Source organism: Hippopotamus amphibius, chromosome 6 (assembly GCF_030028045.1).
Source record: "Hippopotamus amphibius kiboko isolate mHipAmp2 chromosome 6, mHipAmp2.hap2, whole genome shotgun sequence".
Classification (NCBI taxonomy): Eukaryota; Metazoa; Chordata; class Mammalia; order Artiodactyla; family Hippopotamidae; genus Hippopotamus; species Hippopotamus amphibius.
Window position 1 is genome coordinate 126,021,148 of NC_080191.1, and position 5,752 is coordinate 126,026,899.

Below are 5,752 nucleotides of genomic sequence, written 5' to 3' on the forward strand. Positions count from 1 at the left end.
GGCCGCGAGGAACTGGGAAGTTGAAACCAGCTGGAACTTAGGAAGTCATTAACGGGGGAGTGGCCCCCTCGGGGGTGGACTCTGGTGCCTGACTCAGGAGAATTTCCTTTGCCCTGACCTCGACCGACCTCTGTCCCTTAGATTCCCGTTGCTTTCAAGCCAGGGAGCAGGGGGCGATAAAGAGTACACGTGAGGGCGAGTCAAGCTTGTTTTTGTTTATGGTGTCTTTTCTGTTGTGCGCCCGCGCGCTGTCTTTCCACTAAATGATGTTAACTGCTTTGAAGAGGGCAACCAGATGTGTTTAGAATGTTGACTATTTTCGGCCCCCCTCCTGGCAAACAGGCACAGTAAAAAAACAAATATTTGTTGAACTGAAGGATTCGTTTTTGTTGTTTTTCTATTAAAGTTTTTATTTACAAAAATAACACATGATCTTCCAAACAATTGTAGTCGAATATGGAGAAAAGTGATATGTACCTTGCCGCCGTTTAGCTTTCTGACTGCTGATTATCTGCTGCAAAAGAAGTAGGAAAACTGTAGAGATTCAGTACCTTCCATTTTCAATGTTATTTTTCAACCTCTCCTCCTCCTCCATGAATATTGTTTTTGAATCTCTAGACGTTTCTGTTCTCTTTTAAACAGAAGAAATCTCCTACACCTTGCTTAGGGTCTTAGGGTGGTATATACCATTGCCACATTCTCTCCATGGTGATAATGAATAACGGTTGGTGAATAGGCCTCTGGATATAGACTTTCAAGCTTTTCTCATTCTGATCTCTAATTTTCAACTTTATTCTCCCTTTTATTGGAAGTCGCTATGTCCTTAGTCTCCCTGCGATTCTGTGGTGGTAAGATGGATCTCTTTATTCTTACATCCCTCTTTACACACTTTATAACTTCCTGTTATAAAATAGTTACTGTCGTGGTGCGACTGCGGGTTGAAAAAGAACTTCCAGACACAAGGTAGAATGCAAGGAAAATAAGAGTTTATTAGAGAGAAGGTCGCTGATTAGAACAGTGGGCCGACTTCCTGGTAGCCTGGGAAAGCCGACCCTGAGCATTGGTCGCTTGCCTGTTTTTATAGGCAGGGAACCTGCAGCTATCTGCTGACTGGGCAGAGAATGTATACTTTTAGTGTGCTGAGCCGGAGAAAAATGGGGCAAATGTTTTTCCTTATATGGGTTGGGCAAGGGACATGGCATGCTGCTTGAGAAAGTTTGGGACGTTGCAATTGTTGCATCGTACAGAGTGATAGGAGTCCTGTAGCTCTTTGTTCTGGCAATATTGGCCCTTTGAATCTAGCTTGTTCTTTGTCCTTGGCGCACTCCGCAGTTACCACATCTGCCACTTCCGATTTTCTCAAACGTGTTAAGATTTTATTCCCTTCTGTACGTTGACATTTTCTTGTTGTTCTTGTGCTTTTTATAGCTTTTTGTTTGTTTTGTTTTAACTATATTTGCTTTAATTTTATTATGATCTCTAAAGAAAAGTATTTTTAATTAGAAAATATCTTTAAGTAGAAAATATCTAGGCATAGCATAAACTATTAGTTGCCTACCCAAAACTCAGGATCTGCTTTTACATGGTAAAGCAGTGGATCTCAAATTTTAATGTGTGCCAGAACCACCTGTTAAAACTTGTTAAAACTGAATTTGTGAAGCCCTATCTTCAGTTTTTCTGAATCAGTAGGTTTGGGAGGGAGCCTGAGAATGTGCTTTTCTGATAACTTCACATGTGACGCTGATAATGTTACTTTATGGACCTCACTTTGAGAACCACTTGGTAAGGGAATCCGATTGTGGTCAGGTATTAGGGAGCAATGTGTTCATGGAAAAAGGGTCCTAACCCGAAATATGAATTTTTGTTGGTAGACAATCATGTTGACATCGGCCTATCTCTTTTGCCTGTGATTGGTGCACAGGTGAGCATTTTTCTCAGATTTGGCTGAGGAAAAATCTTCATGAGGACTTTTAGAAAAGCCTTCCTGCCTAATTTTATATACGAGGGTGAGTCAAAGATTATCTGCATTCCAATTATATTAAAACTTCTATAAATTTTACTGCCAGAGTGTGGATAATTTTTGACTTACCCTTATATGTATGTGTATATATGTATATGTGTATATATATATTTCTGTATATACACACATACAAACGTACCTACATACACACACACACACACACATACATATAGGAATTATGGAACAGTCTCAAGAACATGATGATCCCTTTGAGCCATAGTGAAGAGGAAAGTTAGAAACTTACTCTCAGCTAGAAATAACTCCATGTTTGTTTTGCTTTTGTGAAATATGCTTGCTGCCTGGAGAAAAACAGAAAAACAGGATGACCTAGCAATCCAATGTAACTTTAAGATGTTTTGCTAAAAATGGAATGTTCTGCACCTCCTCTTGTAAGTTTCTGTTTGGAAACTTTTTTATGCTCTGTAAACATGTGCACTATAAAAGTAAAGCTCACCCTGCGTTCGGGGCCCAGAACTTTGGAGCGTTAGCTCATCTGGGGCTGCTGGCTTAATAAACCTGAGTTCTCCAACCCTCCAAGTGTGGTGCTTGGTTTCTTGACAGACCGATTTCTGCAACAATAGCACTGACCCTGACTTACATAGTTCCAGATGACTGGTTATGTGAAGACTGGCTTGTGGTTATGGACTGACCAAGAGTATTTATTTTTGTTTTTTCATCTGATTTCATACTTAAAATAAGCAGGATTCTGTATTGCTGTCTTCTTCTGCTTGGTGGGGTTTATGTCTTTATAATTTTACACCATAGTTATAACTCTTCATGATTCTTGGTTATTGTTTAAACTATTTAAGGTTATTTTAAAAATAATCTTAGCATTGTACCACTGAGAATCTTAAATATATTCTTCCTAAAATCCTCTTATTTGCTCTTTGTTTTCTTGTTTAGGCCAATTGCTATAGCCAGTAGCTCCAAGAGAGTCCCACAGCCCCAAGGTGAATCAATGTAATAGGGTTTCATGGGAAGCAGCAGGAGAAGGTCCTAACATCTGAGTGCCTCAGGCTCACCATTATTCAGACAAATTTTTCTGTTTTGAAATATTAATGTTAGCAAAGGTTTTTAATTTGCCAAAAGATCACCAAACATTAATTCTTTAGTCATCAACACTGGGCCATATAATTTGGGATAATGCTGGTGGCATTATCAACCTCAAAACTTCAGTGGCATAATAAAAGGTTTTTTCTTTTTTTTCCACAACGTAACAGCCAAATGGAAGTGTTCCCTTTTGGTGGGCTGGGGTCTCTGCTTTACAGCATCACTCAAGGACCCAGGCTCATGGAAACACTGGCGTCTTTAATATATGGCTTTTGAGATTTTTTCCGGGCTTTGGCACTGAGTTTGCAGGAGAAAGGAGAAGTTGGTTGCATATGAGAGGTTTTTATCTGAAATTGACACACATCATTTCTGTTCACATTTCCTTGGTCGGCACTCAATTATATGGCCACACTTAAGCACAAAGGAAGTTGAGAGATGCTGTCTGGTGTTTCTTCAGAAAAATAAGGAAATTAGTTTGTTATTAAGCAAGAGGTTTTTATATCATCTTCTGCAGGTTTTCACTTAAGATTAAAAACAAAAAACTCCTGTTTAACAAACTGTATGTTACCTGATGTATAATAACAGCTACTTATAAAATCATAAATCCTTTTACTTTACCAAAAACATTTTCATAAATTTATAATAATTGCTCCAAATGGGTCAGGTTTCATTTTCAGTACTCGTATTTTTCAGTTCCCACTGAGAAGAGAGATGGACATTTTTGAAGTTATAATGTACATAACTGAGTCTGTCAAGATTTTCCAAGCACCTATTGCAACAACAACAAAATATATATAGAAGACATTGGGAGGATATTAATCCAGAAATAAGAGTTCTGTAATGGATTTCTACACAAAAAGATTTCTCAGCTACATTTTTAAAGATGAGCAGAAGATAGCCATGAGCAAAAGGCAGCAATACATGCCATGGGATGCCACGGTGTATTTCAGAAGTAGGAGGGTTAAGTATGGCTGCCGTGCAAGAGGGAGCAAGATAGGGAACAGCAAGAAACTTTTGATGTCGACACAGAGAAAATGAACTGTTCACCAAAATTTGTGTTCCTTCTTCCTTGGTGTATAGAACTATTGCTGAGAAGTGGCCAGATAACATGTGGCCAGACGACTGAATTTCAGCCAACAGAGTGTGAGAAGAAACAAATGTGTTACTTCCAAGTTAAGACTCTTAAGCACTAGGTCAGCCTTCACCATACTGTTTCCTTCCCATTGGCTTGATGCAGAAGATGCTGAGACCCTAAGGGATGACAGAACTACAAAACAGAGGCTTCTGTGGCCCTGAAACCCTGTGTGAATGAAAGCTGCCCAGAGACTAGAAGCTCTCACCTTGATAGTTATGGGAAAGAGAAAGAAAGTTGTATTGAGAAAAGCCATTAAAATTTGTTATAGGAGCTCTCATCATCCAATTCTGGAAAGGTTGGGCAGAAACCTCAAGTGAAAGGTCATATACTGTGCTGAAGACATTGGGTTTGATCTTGGAGACTGGATTGAAGTATGATATCATTTTAAGTATGAAAAAGACACTGTTAAGCTCTTGTTTTAGCAAGACAATTGTGACAGGGAGAAGAATGATTTGTAGAGTAGGAGAAGAAAGGAGATCATTTTAGTGACAAAAATACTATCCTGAAAAAAATAGTGAGATGGTATTTAGTGAAATTAGAAAGGAGGAGATGCATTCCAGGGTTAGGAAACAAAAGGATAGGTGCTGCTTGGGGACAACAGATTTTGGAGAGGGAAAGGGAAGATGATTATTTTCAGAATGTCTCCATTTTGAATAATTGGATAGCTATTAGTGACTGCACAGAATGAGATTAGGAGTAGAGTCTAGCTAGATTTGTTGAGTGTGAGATGCCTGTGGGACATCAAAGTGGTGACAATGGGTAGTTAAGATATTCCTGTCTACCTGTTGAGAGAACTTGAAATATGCCCAGTAACTGAAGCTATCGAAACAGACCCATACCATTGAATTTGTAGCATGAGGAGTGGGTCAGGCATGGAAATGAGAGACACCAGTATTTAATGAGCATGGGCTCTGTATTCTTACTTAAAGAAACTGAGAGGAAAAAAAAAACGAGAGGAACTGAAAGGGAGGAAGAACACATAAAACAGAAGTGTAATGTTTGTGAAACTAAGCAGCGAGAAACTTTTAATGAGGAAATGATCAGTGGTATCACAGCTGCAGGAAATAAGAGAAATTGTGGTGGCTGAGTCTTGCACTTATGTCATAAGATCATGTCCTTTTTTTGCAACTAATGACAAGGAAAAGAGACCTTCTGATTAAACGTAATGCCTAATTTATTGTGCCCTCCACTTCCTGGGTTCTAGAAGGGAAGGGAAGTCACTAAACAGAAAATATATCCCACGATCTTATCCACAATCTTATCCCTAGTAGGTGGATGTGAGCACGGTGGAAAGAAAGTAGGATTTCGTTCTATAGTTTCAGATCCCTGTGATGTACTAGTTCTTTATTTTTTATTTATTTGGTTTCTTTTTCTTGGTAGACAGGAGAGAGACAGACAGACAGAGAGAGAGAGAGCCCGTGTTTCAGTGAGCAGGGTGGGAGTGGCCAGGCTGTTGCATCCTGTTGCCCTGGGAGGAGGCACAGGCAACTCCTAAGGTTTAGAATTGTAGGTATAGCTTTATCAGTTACCATCAGATGAGCTTATCT